The sequence below is a fragment of the Pseudopodoces humilis genome, chromosome 3, assembly GCF_049639895.1.
Source record: "Pseudopodoces humilis isolate 2021_Gansu_Grassland_sample_001 chromosome 3, ASM4963989v1, whole genome shotgun sequence".
Taxonomy (NCBI): Eukaryota; Metazoa; Chordata; class Aves; order Passeriformes; family Paridae; genus Pseudopodoces; species Pseudopodoces humilis.
Window position 1 is genome coordinate 99,319,167 of NC_142202.1, and position 19,569 is coordinate 99,338,735.

General features: G+C 49.0%; 1 long non-coding RNA gene across 2 annotated transcripts; it reads right to left on the reverse strand.

The window, feature by feature from the left end:
• Positions 1–1,021: 1,021 nt before the first annotated feature.
• LOC106628126 (uncharacterized) lies at positions 1,022–17,772 on the reverse strand. Of its 2 annotated transcripts, none has more exons than XR_015772328.1 (3): positions 17,645–17,772; positions 9,042–9,094; positions 1,022–3,860 (listed from the first exon to the last, which is right to left on the reverse strand). It is a non-coding gene; the product is annotated as an uncharacterized LOC106628126 (long non-coding RNA). The 2 variants fall into 2 exon arrangements; XR_001331404.2 differs by lacking the exon at positions 17,645–17,772 and adding an exon at positions 17,121–17,181.
• Positions 17,773–19,569: the final 1,797 nt, after the last annotated feature.

The window sequence follows — 19,569 nt, forward strand, 5'->3', positions numbered from 1 at the left end:
TGGCAGGAAATACTAGCAAGCTGAATGATATTTTTGTCCTTCAAAGCAGTTGTGATTTGATGATGCTTATAGAGAAACACCATGGAAAGAAAACAAACCTTCCAATACTTCAGCTGGTTGGATGTCAGCATTCACTCCCTGAGATGTGGCAAAGTGATCTCCTTTTTTAAAAACCCCATTAATTCAAGAAGTTTCTCTTGCAATCTGTTGTGGGCACAGCTACTGCTTCCATACTATTATTTACCTATGATCTAGTGTCCTATTTTCTGTGAGCAAAGGATGGACCAAAAGCAGAATTACACTGACACCAGGTAATTAAATTGTAGTTGTGGCTTCCTAGGCACCAACCCCACTGCCCCTGTCCCTTTTTGGCGTGCTGCAGGGTGCAGGTCTGACACAGAGGGAGGAGCACAGGCCCCATCAGTTCTTGGGCAGACTGGGAACCTGGTTGTGTACTGCCATCCTGTTCTGCATGGTATGACACAGATGGCAGTGAGCTGTCTGTGCTGGCTGGCTCTGTGGTCTGAGCTCAGTGCTGAGCACACATCATTTTACAGCACAGAGAAAGCCTGCAAGACCATGCCACGGTTTGAGGTCTCTCCTTGCAACCCCAAATTTCTTTCTTGCACCTTTTCCCTGCTGCAGTGACTGCCTCAGCTGCATCACTCCTTTCTGGCCCTTCCTGTGTTTCTGCTCCTCCTTTTCTGTTGGTGATGGTGAAAATGTTATCTGTGAAACCCACTGCACCTTTGTTCCAGGTACAGAAATGTGCTTGTCTCTTGGTTATTTTAGATGCTCATTTTATAAAGCAGCTCAGTGCTTTGCTGTGTTCAGCAGAGGGAGATTTTTTTGCAGTCTTAACAGTATGTTCAGTTTAGGTGTTCTTTCTAATTAGTCAGCTTCTGTAATTGTGAACACTTAGACTTTCCCTTAGGAGAGTCTGAAATGGGTTGTAGAGTGTCGCTAAAGCACACAAAATGATTCACACAAATGCTTCTCAGTGTTAGAACAGGAACGAAGTAACCTTTATTCTCTGACTCCAGTATTTATAGATTCTTGACAATGACCAGGGATTGGTTAATTAAGTTACCACCTTCCCAAGCACACTGGTCATGCGAAACATCCATCAAAAGACATTTCTTAGAAGGAATGTGATAAACATTACATTTATAGAACTTTCATGGGAAAGTAACTAAAACTATGAAAACACTACCAGAAGGCTTCAGTTTTCAGGGTGACAGTAGAGCTGATACCTGGGCCAGTCACCAAATGCAGCCTCAGAGAGAGAAGCTCTGTAGGGGCAGGCAGGGCACGTGCAGAGCGACCTGGGGGGAGGCAGAGCCCTGGTCCCTGCCTGCTCCTGTCACAGCGTGGTCTGACAGCAGCATGGCTTTCCTCTGGTTTGCTGTGTCATTGGAGGCCATCCAAAAAGGCAGCAATCCACTGGCCCTGCCCTCACGAAGGGGGAGCTGTGACTGAGCTCATGGAAATACCTCCCCACATGTGCCAGGGACTCTGGGGACGATGAGAGAAGGAAGGTCTTAGTTGAAAGAATTAAATCCAAGTTCAAAAAAAATCTAAACCACTATAGTGATTAGAAAAGAATATAGAGTACTGTGGTTCCCTGTGGTGCTGGGGTCACCATGTTTTTTCTGCTCTCCACAGGGCAGATTCTGTTCATCCCAGTCTTTGAGAGCTGCTGAAAACTAACACAAGCACTGGGAGATACGGTGAGTGGACTCTTGATAAACTGCAGAGAAACTGTGTTCCTGCCATAGATCAGTGACATTAATAGATCTAAAAATGACTGTTCTTGTGAAAGAAACGCTATGGTTCAAAATTGGATTTTTTCCAGGAGAGTTAGAGAGCTATTGCTCCAGAGGGCCCACCCAACTTCTCCCAACAATGCAGAGACTATTAGACAATAGCTCTAATCCAGCTATTTCCGGCCACCAAAGTTATCACAGAATGATAGAATGGCCTGGGTTGGAGGAGACCTTAAGGATCATCTAGTCCCATCTAGTCCCACCTCCCTGCCATGGGCAGGGACGTCTTCCACTAGACCGGTTTGCTCAGAGCACCATCCAACCCGGCTCTGAACACTTCCAGAGATGGGGCATTCACAACCTGTTCCAGTACCTCACCACCCCCACAGTGAACAATTTCTTCCTTATGTTCAACCCAAATCTAGCCTCTTCCAGTTTAAAAGCATTATCCCTGTTCCTATCCATGCCCCAGCTGGTGTGCTGGGAGCTCCTGCCCTCAGGCATGCACAGCTTTGTGGGAGGCTGGCTCCCTTCCCCCTGCCCACCCTGGACTGCCTGGTGGCTCCCCAGCTCCCAGGCAGAGCACAATGTCCAGCCCTGCTGAAGGCTGCTGGGCTGTGAGTCTGTGTGCCAGGGGTGTGATCTCGTGCCCCCTCAAGGTGTCCCACCTGCCATCCTCAGGGATGCATCCTGCTTGGTCTCTGCAGGTTCCAGAGCATGATTTCCCATGCAGGCCACACAGCCTTTTTCAGAACATTTGATGCCTTCACTGGGGGCTTCAGAGTATAGATGCATTTATTACTGTTTCACAGGTCCCAGGAATCATAAGGTACTTAAAACACAGCATCTTAAGAGGTGTCCTGCAGTTTTTTCTTGCATTTACACGTAGTGAAGATTTCATCTGATGCCTTTTATGCTTCAGTTGAAGATAGAAATAAATTTTCTACTTCTGATAATAAGCAGATACTCAAAATATGTTAAGATGCAGATATAACAAAAGCAGAAACCCAAAATACCAGGCTTTCCTGTCTGGGAGCACTGAAAATACTGTTTCCTTAGGAGAGACAACTTTCTGGTTTACTTTGCAGTCAGCTAATGGTAAAATGCAGTGATTTTTCTTGTAGGACAAGAAATATTAGGGAAAGGCCAGAAGTGGCAAGTCTGAAAACTGATCCCAAACAGCTGCTCTACAAGAGCATGCAAGTCCCTCTCGAGGAGGATGACTGAAATGGGGATGTGCCTCCTGCTTTCACTGCCATCCCTGGGATGGATCCACACCCAGGAGCCCCAGGTAGGACACCTATGCTGGGATCCTGCCCCAAAGGGATCACAGAAATCCTGTGTTCCCTGATGGCTTCTAGGAGCCTAGTTTGCCAGTGTGGTGGGATTTGAACTCTGGGATTACACTGCCTATATACTAGATGGTGGGCTCAATCCCCTTTTCATCTTATCTCTCACACTGTGGACCAGACTGAAAGAGGGCCAAATTCGGACCTAGATCTGAGGCTTGCACAGTGCAAGGAGTACATCTGGCACATTTTAAGTGGCAGAAACACGAATTTCATTCAACATCCCCTTTAAGTTCTGGATCAGATGATATTGCTATTTTTTTACTAAGTTCAAAGCAAGATCTTCCTTCAAAGCACCACATTTCAACATCTCTACTATGACACTTATTTCTAGTACACGTTAATTTATAAACAGCATTTAGAAATTAGCTTCTAAATATTGATTCTTAAGACAAATTGGTTCCTCTCCCAGTGGCACCAATCAGAAACCAGCAGCTGGTGAGGATCTTCATTCTCTCACTGATCAGGTGAACTTTCTCCTCTGTGCCTCCCAAGCAGCCATGCTGCCTCTGGTGTTCCAGAGCCTCCCCAGCCACCTGTCCCGTGCTGTCTCGCTGGGTGAAACGTTGTGTTGTCAGTAGCAGTTCTGCTCAGCTGGGCTTCCAGGATCAAGCCTGACATTCTCGTGGTGGGGAACTGGATTCAGCGGCAGTACTCCCGCTCAATGCTTGCCATGAGCTCCTCCTCCGAGTAATCATATAATATTGTGGACTGCCCCAAAGGCTTCTTGTTGCTTTCTGGGCACCTATCATGGAAGGGAATGAATTACTGCTGTTATGAGAGAGAATCAGGCTCTGAAGATAAAAGAAGACCCTTGGTTCATTTTTTTTGTGAATGGAAAGATCAAGCTGCACGTGGCTCGCTGAGACACAGATATTCTGTCATGTCTAGCTCCCATACCCCACTGGCACATCGCCTGCTGACATTTGCTATCACTTGGCACCAGTTTAGTCTGTAAGTTCATTACAGTACAACCCTTACAATGCTCCAGATCAAGCTCCCAGAACCTTCTGAGTTAGGCTCAAGCCCAGCTAAAGGACAGTGTAATCTTCATGTGACTTCTAAGGTTTTATGCAAAAAAGAGATTATTTTGCTTGTATTCATAAGGGATCTGAGTTTCAAGCAAAATATGAATGCAGCTCCCTCAAATTCCTCTTATGGCTATTATTTGTTTCCACATCAGCCCTCCCATGAGTGGGAACTGATGTATTACTCAAAGGGAACTGGTACGGAGTTTATTGCTGTTTTCAGAGGTGGTTTATGTTGGGTACAAGAGAAATCTGCCCCTACCTGCATATGGGAGAATAGTGACAAGTCTTCTGCAGGCTTTGACCACTGTACCTCATGCTACCAATTAAGTCTACTTGATCTTGCCTTCCAGGACTCAAGAGAGGAGTGACAGAAGCTGACAAGTGAGTGCTCCTCCTTGACCTTGTGGACATCTGGGAGAAAGCTGGGCCATCAGGCTTGGAACACACGGCTCCTTGGAATGGAGGTCACGGTGAGGTGCACAGCTAAGTGGAGAATTGAGCTGGTAAATCCAAACTGTAAAGTGCTCTGCCATGCCATGTCAACCAAGACTTTGCGACCATCCACTAGTGAAAAACAATAAATAAATGTTTTGGGTTTGTGTGTCAGTTAGTTTGTTGCCAAAGTGGAGAGATTTTCATATCCACTAGCATGGCTCCAGATCTGTCCCAGACTCACCATGTATTATCTACTGAATTCCTCTAAGGATGAGATCTATCCCAACCATTGCTCTTGCAGCTGGGATGACTAAAATTCATCCATTATCATCCTTTAATGAAAAAAACTGAGGACCTGTTTACTAGACAAAATCACAGGAACTGCCCCAAAGTAGGTATGTAAATATAGAATTGGAATTGAAGCAAAGAACCCTGACAGGCTTTTCTAAGGACACTTTCTCCTATAGAGGAAGTGCTTTCATACTTCTCTCCTTGGGCCAGGGAGTATCCTCAGTGTTCCTCCCACAGGCAGTGGCTGTGGAGTGAGTGGCCACAGTGCAGTGCAACGCTCCCTCTGCTCTGACCTGCCCTGGCCACAGAGGCTCCTGCCCAGCCCAGCTGCCCTGACCAGGCTGTGTTTGTGCCATGTCCCCCCTGTGTCAGAAATAGCCTGGTGTTTTCCCTGCAGTCACCTGATGGCCAGCTGGTGACACTGGTAGTGTAGGTATTAAACTGCACTATGCCCTCGTGGCAAGTTCTACTAGCAGCAAGTAGGATTTAGCAACTGGACTTTTCTGCTTATTCCTTTTATTAATTTTCCTGCTGAGGGCTGCAGGGTATCTGACTTCCACTGCACTAAGTAAGACCTGAGAAGAAAGCTACAAGTCCAAGAGCTCAAACCATACAGCAGCATTTACAAAGCAATAATGGGAAAAGGAAGTGCAGAAATCTGAGTTAAAACACACAATTTACTGATTTAAACTCTGCATTGTGACAATCCTCTAACTAATTTTATGTTACGTGATGAATAAGAGGCAAAGCTCCTGGCAGCTTGCTTGCAGGCCCACAGAAGAGCCATTGTTTCTCTTAGCAGTTACATAAATTCTCACTGTTAATTATTCTCAATGCTTTGGTTTGCACGGAGAAAATCTCCAGGTAAAACTCCTTGAGACACAGATGTGCTTTTGAAAAAAAAAGCAAAAAAAAGCAGACTCCACTTCCTATGCACACCCCAGAAATGAGAGGAAAAGAGGGCTGCGTTTCTTTCAAGAGTAAAGGAAAAGCAAGCTGCTGTTCATACTATTCCTATACTTGTGGCAAAGTTCTCTATCATTTAATACAGGAAAATTGAAATAAAAAATGGCAGCTTTAATCTGGATAAAAGGAGAAACTTCTGCACCCTGAGGACAGCAAGCAGAGGAACAGGCTGTGTGGTTGCACAGGCTCTATCCTTGGAGGTTTTCAACACCTGATGGGACTAAGCCTGGAGCATTCTGCTCTGACTTCACAGCTGATCCAACCTGGAGCTTGAGCTAGAGATTGGACTAGAGACCTCCTCAGGCCATCCCAACCTAAACCTCCATCTCAAAGGCACGTTGGTGCAGCTATTTCTGCTGATCCTAGAATTCAGTGAGAAGTTGTGGCAGGGAAATCCCAAGCTCAGGATGTGCACAGGACAAAAGCTGGTGGACCACAGGCCTGTTCCCGTGCTCCTCCAGCTGCTCCAGCAGCAGAGGAGGCACCTTGCTCCTCTTGTAACCACATGCCAGGGCTGCAGAGCCTGGCTTCATGCACACCGAGTCCACCTGAGGGCTGTTAGACCTTCCAGTCAGGAAAGTAACAGGTCAGTACCTTGAGTGGAAAGATTTTCAAACCCCAGGTGTTCTGGGGAGGGAGAGAAACCTGTGAAGGAATAAAGCTGAGAGAGAAGGACTTAGCTGAAAAGCATACAAGAGGGGAATCTGCAGCATGATAGGACAGCAAGGAAAAAGAAGGTTAGTACAGCTCCGTCAGGATTACTGTGCAGGCTTCTGGGTGCCTCACTGCTGAAACGTTATTAACAGCTCGGAGGGAGTTTAGAAAACAGCAATAAAAGTGATTTAAGAGGCTAGAGCAAAGCAATTTAGGAAAGAGGAAAGCAAGAAATGTGCTCCATTTCAGCTACAGGCTTCTCGGTGTTTAAAGTTTTGTAAGGAAGCAGGAATTGTGGGTGGGTTTTTTTGTTAAGTGTAAAAACAATGAACTATGCAATGTAGAGAAGGAAATGCAAAAGGCAAAATTAGAACAAAAGTGAGCAAAACCACCTTTGAGCAAGACCCCAGCAGTGGGGGTGGCTGTCGGTGCCATATCCCTGGTGTCAGGCAGGTGCCTGGTGTGGGGGAGAGCTGCCTGCGGGCTCCCATGACAATGGCCCTGATGGGTGACTAGGGTGACAAGCTCCCAGGCAACAAACCTGAGTTAAATGGCTGAAAACTAGGCTGGGTGAATCTAGGCCAGTGTTTTTTATCATTTTGCTGAGGATGGGGATGTCCAGGGTTAATCATTAAAATGCCTTCTGCAAGACCTAGCAGCTGTAAAGTGGGTCAAAACAACGCCCCGGTAACCCTGCCAGAGTCACGAGCCTTGGCAGCAATTATAAAATCGTTATTGTGTGCCTGGGCTGTGTCATCCACCCATCAACTAGCAGAGAGCAGTTCCCAAAAGATTTTGGGGGCGGGATGATGAGAGGTAACACAGCCCAATCAGGAGCACATCCAAAGTATTTACCAGGGGCTGGTTTAGGTGCTTGTGTGGTGTCACACGGGCATGTTCTAGGACAGGAGGCGCACACCCACCTCTATCTCGCGTGACTGCTCTCTTGACAGACGCTATTAAGCCTCTGTATCTAGCTCTTCTTCTCCTTCCCTGACACTTGCTTCTCCTTTAATTGGCTTTATGGGAATTTCTTCAGTCAGCAACTCTATCAAGACAAGGCTGACTTTTGCTGTTTGTGAGTGTTTACCTAGAATGATTCCAGCCACAGAAATGTGAAGGATGACACACCTATGCATGCACATTAACCTCTGTTTCCATGGCTTTATTTGATTTTATTTGATTTGATGTCTTCAAAAATTTGCTCTGTGCTGGGTCATTTCCAAAAAAGTGTTTGCATAGTTCTCGCCAGCAGAAATTGCAACTCTGCTGATCTCAGGCAGTACAGGCACTTCACACGTGAGCTGAGCTATGGGACTCTGCAGTGGGTACAAAGTAAATGTCTAAATGAAAGTGACCTCCTGCTCTGTCATCCCAGATCAGAAAACATTTCCTACTGTCTCAAACCTTCCCTTTGCATGTCAAAGAGGGTGGGAGAAGGAAAGCCTTGGCAGGGTGTGAGGGGCCAGTGGGGCCAGGGAGCTGCACAGGGGCCTGGCAGGGCTGGCTGTGCACCCCAGGAGGAGATTGCTCAGCTGCCATCATAGCCCAAAAGCCACTGAGGATGCTGGGAAGCACACAGGAGAGGTTAAAGTCCCTGCAAGAGCACCTGTACAAGCCTTGCCATCAGAAAAGCCAGGGGCAGATATGTTTTCTGAGCGCTCTGGGAAGCAGCAGCCTTGCCAGACGAGCTCCCTGCCAGCTGGGAGGGAGAACAGGAGCGGGAGGGAGGACAGCAGAGGGTGCCTGGGCTCTGCTGACATCCACCAGCACTGCTGTTAGTAGGTCACACAGCCCATGACCAGGATCTGCAGATTAGTCTGTTCCTGAGTGCTGCAGGGGCAGAGGGGCTGGATGACAGCCAGAGCTTTGTGCTGAGGAGTCACTTTTTAATGTAAGGAGGTGATATTTTAAGACAGTTTTTCAAACCTGTTCATTTCACCTGGGATTTTTTAACACGTGGTAAACTCTCCCCATTCCTGGTGCAAGCAAATTTGGAGGCTCACTCTGCTGGGCAGCTTTTGCTCATGGAAAATTTCAGATTTCTTTTGTTTGGCACCCAGAGCAGCAGGTCCCCATCAGTCCCCCATCCCTGAAGGACACTTGTCTCTAACTGGTGTAGCATTGGGGCATCTCATGGGCTTTCTCTTATGATTCCTGGGGAGCAAAGAGACATTATTCTCCTTTCCCACATGCTGCAGAGGCCACAGGTGAATAAGGGCCTGAGCTCTTTGCTGGAGCAATTCTCCATAGCTTTGCACTAGCTACTCCAAGGTGCCTCTCTGACATGTGGACATCCTAAATTCCGACTGCTCATGACCTCTATACTACACTTAAGCTGGAGCCTGGATCTTTTCAAGCAGCACCTAATATTTTTTTTAAATTTGCAAGTAAGTAAAAGAGCAGAATATTTAGGGTTACAAACCATTTAACACAATTCCATTCCCAGCTCTTTTACACACTGTGAAGAATGCAGAAATAGCATAAAGGTCCCTTTATTCCACCTGCTCTTTCCCCCTCAAGACACCATGAAAGCAGGGAACACTCACTGATGGTTGAGGTTGTTGTTCTCTGGGCCTGGTGAGCTTCTGGTTGACAAAGCCTAGGATAGAAGACAAGGCACAGTTACAACACTTTGAAGTCAAGGAAGGTGATTCACCCCCTCTACTCTGCTCATGTGAGACCCCATCTGCAGTGCTGTGTCCAGGCCTGGCATCCTCAGCACAGGAAGGACATGGACCTGTTGGAATGAGTCCAGAGTGGACCATGAAAATCATCAGACATGCAGCACCTTTCCTACGAGGACAGGCTGAGGTAGTTGGGGTTGGTCAGCCTGGAGAAGACAAGGCTCTGGGGAAACCTTGCTGCAACCTTTCAGTACCTAAAGGAGGCCTACGAGAAAGATGGAGAGGGGCTTTTTACAAGACCTGTAGTGACAGGACAAGGTGCAATGGTTTTAAACTGAAAAAGGACAGGTTTGGATTAGATCTGAGGAAGAAATTCTTACTGTGAGAGTTGTGAGGCACTGGAACAGGTTGCCCAGAAAAGCTGTGGCTGCCCCATCCCTGGCAGTGTGCAAGGCCAGGATGGATGGAGTTTTCAGGTCTAGTTGAAGATGTCCTTGCCACGATGGGGGAGTTTGAACCAGCTGATTTTCAAAGCTCCCTTTCAACCCAAACCATGATTTCTTTCTATGAAACCCATGTCTCTCCACAGTGGGCAACATGTCCTGGTTTAAACCCCCTGGTTTGGTTTAAACCCCAAACAACCTCTGTGGAGACAATACAGGTACAAGAGGCTCTCTTTTACCAGCCCTGTTCTGCCAGTTCTATTTCAGCATTCAAGGTGGCTGGGTGGCTGCCAGCTACAGAACCAAAATCCCTGAACACTGACCTGTTAAACTTTCCAGTTTTCCATGAATGCCCACTGCACCACCAGCTGCAGGTAACAGTATGAAAATACCTGCTAAAGGAGGAAGTCAGTACAACATCAACACAGTTTTACCTGACAAAGATGTTTCCTGGAACAATTACCCATCTGGAGTGAAAACATCCGTCTTCCCTATGCTGGAATCCACAGGCTTTCAATGGGGAAACAAGCAAAGTCAAACCTAATGGTATTGAAAATGGGGGCAGTGATGGGACTGTTCCTGCCCATCTGGGCCAGTGTGGGAGCTATGGAGGGGCAGTGCCCCACTACAGGCTCTGCTGGTACAACAGTGATGGCTTCACAGATAGGTTTGCACCAATTTAAATCTGTTGGTATTGGTCAGGCTGGTATGTGCCATCCACTGGGTAGAAATGCCCACTTGGGTGTCTGCAGGTATTGCATGGCACCCAATTTTAATTTGCAAGATTTTTTCACTACACTCCTTCCTCATCTGCTTCTCCTGGGGGATGGACAGGAGTTGAGGTTTAAACACCATGGCCTCAGACACTGAGAGGCAGACAGAGAGGTGCATGGCAGCGAACTGCTCAGTTCTTCCCTGCCTCTTGCAGGGCTTTTGCTGCTGTGGCCACCTTTGGCTCCCATGCTTCAGCAGGCGAGGAGAGTTGCAGCAAGGACACCTCTCCCATGGCTCTGGGTAACCATCTCTTCCAGGTGAGCCCTTAGTAGCTTCCATTTCAGGAGCCAGGAAAGGTGTCTGTGATCCACTGTATTTCACATCCTAGCCGCCTGCTTAAAATGACAAAAGATGTTGCCAGTCTAGAGTTTTAGTGTAATACCTGTCAAAAGGCATTCCACATCCTTTCAGAATAATCCCTGCTCTTTGGCAACACTTTATTTTCTCTGGAAGAGACTGAATTACTCTAGAAAGAGTTTCTGGGTCCAAGCAGAGACAAGGGTATGTGAGAAATCTGACAGTGAGGTAAGACAGTTCTCTGCTGGTTATTTATGATTGTTTCTTGGCAATCTCCCACAAGGAACAAAAGCAAGAAGCAGTGCCAGGAGAACAGCATGCTGAGCTCTGATGGCTGACTCCTCCTGGGATTGCATCCCACAACACAGCTCCTCGTCCATTATCCACTGGACTACTGTTGCAGCCCGAGTCTCCTTCTGCCAGGTGAAGAACATTATTCATCCTCAGCACCAAGGGAAATACAGTTCTTTAGGAGTGCTTTGATGATGTTCTTCCCACAGTGAGAACCCAGCGTCCAATACTTCTGTGCAAAGGATGGGCTTGGATCATTTTAGGAAAGAGGTTGGATTGTACAGTAGGTTGCCTGTTTTTCCTTCCCTTGTGGCTGACTCCTCCGTATTACGAGCTGTACGTGTTGTGTGGGTGGAAGACAGAATTAATTCGTCATCAAGACAGTGCATCTCTGGTTAGCAAAATCTGCTTCTCTGTGCAAAACCTGCTCCCACCTTTTCCAAAGGATCTGTCAGCAGCAATACTTATTTCCCAAGAGAATTTGGAACTGGCACAGGTAGATTTCTACCAACATTTCATCCAGTGCATGAATCAAAAAATGAGGGAAAGTAAAACCAAAAGGCACCTCCAGCCTCTGCCTTTTCCCTGCCATGAGAATCCCGGTGTTTTGGGAGCTGCCCCCAGTTCCTGCGGGCGAAGGAGAGCTGGCGGTGGCCGGGTGACACCGTGCGCCGGGCAGCAGGCAGGGCGCGGAGCACCGGCTGCCGGGGGCTCTGAGACACAGTAAAAACCGGCCCCACCCAGCCGGCTCGGCATTGCTGTAATGGGTATGTTGCAAGTTCAGCAGATAATTAGTATTAGCCCTTTATGTGGGTTAGGATGATGTGCATGTCAGGACACTTTAATATTATGGGTTCCTATCCTACAGCTAAATAAGTAATTGCTGGCCTGGTTGGCCTGTGTCCTGGTAAGAGATAAATGAAGTCAGCTTCTCCTTTCTGCAGCTTGCAGTCATCTTTTTATTACTCATCTAGACCATGGCGTGTCTCCTTGTTTTCCACTCCACTCTCAGCACAGGCATCTTGTGCTGAGGTCTGCTGTGCCACAAAGCCCCACATCTCTCCTTCAAGTTTAAAGGCTTGGATATTAAGCTCACCCAGCATGTAGCCACATTTAATTTAATGTCAGGACATGTGGGATGGAACGGTTTGACAGTCATTGCACATACAGTTCAGCCATCCTTTAGGGCAGCAGCTCCTGGGAGCAAGGCAGAGCTCAGAGCTGGAAGCAAGAGCTATTTCCCTCTGCTGCGTGCATAACCCAGCACTCCTGGGGTGCAGCTTCCCTCTCCCCCCAATCCAGTGCAAGTTCCTCATGGCCCTGCCAGCCCTTAACCCCCTACTTTCTGTCAGCTCCAGCAGCTGTGAGTAAGCTGGGTGAGCACACCCTTTCCTGGAACCTTCCACAGGGCCATCTGGAGCCGTGTACCTTTGGAGGCTCCAGAGCTACTCCCAAGCTGCATTGAAAGCAGCCAGCTACAGTCCTGACTACTAACATTGTCTCCAAAACTGGGAGGCTATCTTTGAGAGAGTCCCAGTGCTGGTCCCTAAGCCATGCCCAGGCATTATTTGGGAGACTACAAGGTGGTCCTGACCAAAAATCATGCCAGCTCAGTGGGGCAGATCATCACGGTCCAGTGCCAGGCAGCGGTTGTGGTGCAGTTTACTGGTATGGATACAGCCCTGAGATGCACTAGAGATACAGACCCTGAGCACTGCTCAGGTGCGACTCATGTCCAAGGAGTGACTGATCCATGTACAGCATCCACTTGGGAGCAGCGAGGTCTCTGCCAGTGCTGGCCCACTGAGTGTGGGTTAATAGCACAGCCTTTCTGAAAAATGTACGCCAGTGCCTCTTTCCCTGCCTCTGCTCCTCCCAAATCCCTCTTCACAAACACTCCACAAACTGGACCAGCAGACCAGTCTGAGCTGGTACCACAGCAGGGCTGAGCTGGTACCGCAGGGGGGCTGAGCTGGTACCACAGCAGGGCTGAGCTGGTACCACAGCAGGGCTGAGCTGGTAGCACAGCAGGGCTGAGCTGGTACCACAGCAGGGCTGAGCTGGTACCACAGCAGGGCTGAGCTGGTACCACAGCAGGGCAGTATCTCCAGCACAGCACTGGGGGCTGGACAGTCAGCACGGCTGCAATCAGCCTCTCCAACCCGCAGCCAGTTATTGCTGGCAAAAAAGGTGGCTCATCTAGGGTGCCAGTAGGTACCAGATGTGACGAATGGCCATGGCTGCATGCCTGGAAAAGCACTCCCAGGCAAAGCACTTCCAGCTTTGCTTTGGTCTGCAGCAACATCCTCTGGCCAGCGAAGGAACTGGGAGCAGGCTGTGGATGGGAAGTGGGCAGGGATGCAAGCAGTTCCCACGCGATTCTCCTCTGCTGCCTACTGAAACACCAGCTCCCAGCTATTCTGTACATGCCCTGGGCTTACTTTTTAGATCACAAATAGTTTCCAGGGCAAAAACAACCCATGCTCTGCCAAGTGAAGGGGGGAAGTTGTGGAAAATAGTTAGTCAGCAGTTTTCCAAGTCCAGGTGCATCACAGCTGTGCTGGGAGGGTGATGCTGGCTGAGGGGGCAGCACAGCTCGCTTCTTCTGGACTCCAGAGAAGTTTCAAGTGCTTTGAACAAGACAAGAAATATAATTGGAGAGAGAGGGAGACCTTTAATTCAGCAACCACTGGATCTACAGCTGGACATTAACTGCAGAATCTGAAATAATCTGACTTTGGGAAATTCAAGGAGTCCCAGATATTCAGCTGGAGATGACATTTTCTGAAGGCCCCATGCTCCCTATGAAAGTGTAACACAAGGTTTAGATTCGAGGTCATTTCTGCCTATTAAGACAACCAGGAAGAAAATGTTGAAATAAACGGCTAACAACTTGGAATTGAATCAGATTTCTGTTTGAGGGAAGTACATTTTAACAGGAGTAGAAAAATAAACCTAAGTTCCTGTAAGAAACAATTGGGCCATGGCATTTCATGTCCCTTCAGGACCCTTTTGTGTTTGCAGCTGGGGCTGACCAGCCACGAGGTGACGCTGTGCCACATCGGTCTGCAGAAAAAACATCTGGCTGAAAAAATCAGGCAAAGCTTTGAACACTCGGGTGTTTTAAAATTATATGATAGTCCCTCTAGAAGTTGGTGAACACACCCTCTACCTGTGTTACTCCTGTGATGCAGTTGGGCTGATTTGCTTGATGGAATCACATCCCATCTCTAGTCAGGAGGAGCAATGGTACCATGGAAAAAGCTGTTAAAACCAAAACCCTAGCATGTCTGTATAATTCCTCCATTTCAGGAAACCAATGGGGAAATGCCTGAGGCCACGGCCTCTGCCCTGGCTTCCACCAAGAGCTGCTCTGTGCTGCACCAGCACCTGCAAAACCTCAACTACATTTCTCAGTCTTGAGCAAAGAAAAAGGAAAAGCACATACAACCATCTGGAATTGACAGCAAAGCTGAAAACAGATGTTTGATGCTGACAAGAGGTGTTGGGGTCTGCTCTGAGGCATGTGCAGGTTTCCCATCGGGATTTGGTTCCCAGCCTGCTGCTGTGATATGCTTTCACCCTTCTTGCTCCCAAGCAACATCTGAATATAACAGAAGTGGCTCAAGCCTTTAAAGGCAGCTGCATGCCTCTCCACCAGCCTTTGTCCCCTGGCCTGGCTGCCCATCAGTGCTGCCAGCCTGCTGCTGGATGGTAAACTCTGCCAGGGCTCAGCTGTAAAACACAACATTGATGCACATTATGCCCAGGAGAAACCCAGCCATGACAGCAGAACGAGGAGTCCTGCTTGCAGTTCTGTTCTCTTCTGACTGGTGTCAAAGGTCTCTTCTATTCCCAGTGGCCAGAATCTGCTCCTCCAGGGGCTATTTCTCATCAGACTTTCTTACTGAGATACCTCCTTGTTGCCTTTCCTGTTCCTGCCTCACCTTCCCCCATTAGCTCTGCTGAAGTAACTCATCCTTTCTTCTCTGAGATTTCTTTGCTTATCCTCCAATTTGGACAACTGAATAGGGCAAAGCAAGCAAGTTCCTACTGCAAGACAGAAACTACAAATGACTTGAGGAGCTGGAAAGACTGAGAGAAATTGCCCTCAAAATTACTAGCAATGCAATGAAGCTGATACCCCTTTCCAGAAACCTCTTCCCCATCCTCCTGGGAAGGGTGGGACTGCCATTCACACAACAACCTAAAAGAACTAAATTGCACCCAGTAAACAACCAAAACCTGATGCTGCAAACAGTTTCCTCCCTCCTTTTCACAGGCAAGTGACTTTTTAGGCCCCAAGGAGTCAGAAGAGTAAACCCATGACTGCTGTCTCTGCCATCTCAGGTTCAGGAAAGTAAAGCACTACCAAGAAAAGCTTCAAGTTTGCCCTGAAACCACCTGAGACTTCTCTTGTATGTCTTTTGTATCTTTGCAAAATACAGGTAGTTCTTTGCTGTCTTTGGGTGCAACCAGAGCTGTGAACTGCCTCCCCAAAAAGAGGCAGCATCAACAGCTGGATGAGGAGACACACAAGATGCTCAGCATCACTGCTGCCTCACTGGTGGCACTGCTGTGTGCTGCACACACTTGGCCTCACTGGATGACCAAGGCCCCACATGCCTGCTCCTCAACCAGGCTGAGTTGTGACGACCCTCATGGACATCTCTGTGCTGCAAAGCTTGACAGCATTCCCACCCTGGGTCTGCACCACAACCTGGGGTGGCCAAGGTGATGCAACAGGTTCCTCACCATCGTTTCTGCCCGAGAGGGAAGTCTGAAGCAGGGAGTGAGGCATAGTGACTCCCACACTACCCCAAGGGTACCCACATCTTAAATTCCTCAGCCTCTAGTTTGCTCCTTGTCATTAGTTCCCTGGTATCTACTGTCGTATGGACTGTCTCTACAGGCATTAGAAAAGAAAGATGAGGGCAGGTCCATTGCCTTTCTGATATGTTATTACCCAGAATATACCTCTCTTCAGGACAGGGTTAAGATACTGGTTTATGCATAGGAAAAGTCACAGCTTATAGAATTATTAAAGATCCAGCCATGATATTCACTTGTGGAAAAAGAGGGAAAAAGAATACCAGCAGCCTCTATTCCTGTAAGTAAAGATAAATGGGGGAAGTCAGGAGGATTGCTCATAAATGAGAGTCCCATTGAGGAGAAAGTAGTGCTGGAGTGAGCTGCATTCATTCTGCAGGAGGATTTGGAGTCTAAAGAGCAAGGAAAAAATATGTCAGTACAAGATCTGTATTTTTTTTTCCTTCAATTTCCAAACCTTACTTTGAGGTTTTTCTTTAAAAGCTGTCTAAATAAAGGGTTCTCATACAGAACCCTGCCAAGTTTCCTAATGGAAAATTTAGTCTGTGTTAAAGTAATCCTTAACCCACAGAAGTGCAGTTCAGTGATGGAAATGATATCCTTCTACAGTGCAAAACTGAGGCAAGGCAGAATGTTCCTGGGTCCTAAATATTTCTTTCAATCTTTGAATTTATTACTTTATACTGACAACTTTTGTGTATCTATGGAGAGCAGTGTTTATCTAACAAAAAGCACACAGCTTCCAAAGCCAAGCTAAGATGAAAGATGTCGGTGATTTTTGGCCTCATCACCAGCTGATATATATGCTGCTGTTATTCTTGGATTGGAAAAAAAGGCCCAAAAGATAAATCTCAACTCCCTCAGAAGCAAATCCATTATTTGGTAAAGAGACTGAAACATGCCTTTAGGAAGAGCCAGACTGCAGTTGCACTGGATTGGCAAACATTAAAGGACAGCTTTATGTTCACATTTTAAAACTTCTGTTTTTCTGTTGCCTGACCCAGGAAAAAGCAGGAGCCGAACTTTATAAAGTCGAGCTATTTCCACAAGTCAGGAAAAGAAACCTCCAGTAGCACCGGGAGACCGAAGAACGTGATGGCCCCTCTCGGGACCGTGTTTCCCTTGCACCGGAGTCTGAAAGCGCAAAGACAACAGCAGAGAGAAAACGCAAAGCGAGCACCGAGCCTGGCTCGCAGCGAAGATCAGAACTGAGCGCCGTGGATGTTGGGGGAAGCCACGGCCGGGGCGGGCGGCGCCGGCTCCGGCAGGGCTGTCCGAGCGGCGGGGACACCCGGGCTGGGCTGGGCTCGGGGCTCGGGGCTCGGGGCTCGGGGCTCGGGGCTCGGGGTCCCGTTCGGGCACTTACCGCCTGCTGGAGCGGGGCCGGCCCACCTCCCGCCGCCTCCGCGCTGCTGCCGCCGGCGGCCGGGGCTCTGCGCCCGGGGCCGGGCGGGGCCGCCGCTCCCTGCCCGTCGGCCGGCGGCTCCCGGCTCTGCCCCGCTCTGCCCTCGGGCCCCGGCGGCTCCCGGCTCTGCCCCGCTCTGCCCTCGGGCCCCGGCGGCTCCCGGCTCTGCCCCGCTCTGCCCTCGGGCCCTCGCCGCCGGCTGCTGCCGCTGCCCATGGCTGCGGGCCGCCGCCTCTCCCGGCCGGGCCGCAGCGGCGCTCGGCGGTCCCGGAGCCTGTCGCGGGGACAGTCCCAGCCCGCAGCGCCCCGGGGCCGGGGGAGGGAGCCGGCGTGCAGGGGAGGGGTGCGCGGCCGGCTCTGATCGCGGTTTTGGGCAGGCTGCCGCGCTCCCCTGTCCCTTCCAAAACTTCCCAGCCCAGCCCAGCCCAGCCCAGCACAGCCCAGCCCGTTAGCTCGGGCCTCCCAAGCACCAGAGTCTTACATACATCTCCCGGAGCTGGGGTGGGGGGACGCTGCCATCTGCGGGGACCATGCAGCGGGATCAGCTGTCGCAGACCTCTGGAGAGCAGCCCGGGCCGGGGGATGCCTGTGGGGCAGGTTTGCGGCACGGAGTGCGGTTCCGGCCACGTTCCTGGAGTTACAGGGAAGCCCCCGGGCAAAGGATGGGTCAGCTGGACACCCTCTTGGCCGATGCCCACAGACGGAGTCGCTCTGCTTCCCGACAGCCTGACGAGCGTGTGGAGCTGATCCCCCAACCATCCTCAGCTGCTCTTCGCTTCCAGCAGCAATATTTGCACATTGTTCGATAGTGGAAGATTGTAGATACTAAAGGCAAGGCTGTCATTCCCTCCAGGGATGGAGGGCAGGGGAGTACAGTGGCTGCTTGGTCTTCAGCCTGTTCTGCCTCCCTTCCTTCCAAACCAGCCGCTGATAAAGGCAGGAGGCACAGGGCTGTAATTTTTCTTGCTGCTACTCAGCACTGACTGCAATGGTTGCATATACCAGTTGTTCATTCTGCTGGTTCTTCCTAAACCACTGAGCTAAAGGCCAAGGGTTTGTAATGGAGGGGCTGGAGGAAAGAATGGTCAGATCATTGCCAGAAAGATGAGCTCATAGCAGTGGGGGCTTATAAGAAAGATGGGGACAAACTTTTTACCAGAGCGTGTATTGACAGGACAAGGAGTAAGGTTTTAAACTAAAATAGGGCAGATTCAGACTAAATGTAAGGAAGAGATTTTTTTATAATGACGGTGGTGAAACACTGGCACAGGCTGCCCAGAGAGGTGGTAGATGCCTCATCCCTGGAAACATTCAAGGTCAGATGGATGGGACTCTGAGAGTCTGGGTGAAGTGGAATGGCAGGGGGTTGAACTAGATGACCTCTATAGGTCTCTTCCCACACAAACTGTGACTGAGAAGGATGTTCTGTTGGAAGAGTAGATCATCTGGGAGTGTGGGGGTGTAGTGTCACATGCAGAGCCCTGGAGCCGGAGCCAGGCCAGTCACAAAGCTGTTTTGCATCTGAGTAAGGTCTTGGAGAAAGGAGAAATTATGAGGCCTGGTTTCTGAGGAGGAGATGGTGGAGCTGAATATGGGATTAATTAAATAGCCCCAAACAAAATGTCCCAAGGGAACAGGCTCTGCAAGCATCAGAGACAGAAATTCTCCACAACAAGAAGTGAGCAAATTCCTCCTCCTTCTCCATCCCTGCAGGCTGTCTCTGAGGGAGTGGAGCCTCCTGGAAAGCTTCCTGGCTTCCCCCATGGAAACAGTTCATTCCAGGGCAGTTCCCCAGATTCACTTGGAAGCAATGCTGGCTCCATAAACCAGCTGTCAAAATGAGCCAAACGCCTTGTGTTTTGAAGTAGATCGCTGCTGGAGCCAGGAAAGTGTTTGAGCAGCAGTGATCTCAAATGCTGCTGTGGTTTAGCAGTGACACTGAAGGACTCTGAGGTCATTAAATGATATTTCCCTGCCCCTAAAGGACTGCTGAGAATTAAAGAGAAAACTTCCCAAAAGCTAAAGGCCTGATAAGCACATGACTCCTCAGAAAAATCAGTAAATTGGAAAATTCCTTTTTATGATGGCCTGGTGCCTTTTAAGACTGTTTCCCAGCAGGGCCAGTGGATAGTATCTTGGATGGTCTTCAAGAGCAAGGGTGTAAGTGTGTAGTACAAGTGCCAAATATGGCATGTGGATCAATTTTACATGGTACCTAGCCAGACCAGCAAGGAGCCAGAATCCTGCACATCAAAAGCACAGTGTTATGGAGCCAGCAGTGTTGGCTCCTGGCTTCTCCCAAGCCATGTGGGAGCCCAGGAGCTCTTCTGGACAATGATGCTGGAGTTCCATGGTAGATGGTCTCTTCTGGCTCCTGCTGTGCTGGCACTCTCAGCCTCTGCTTTGGGAA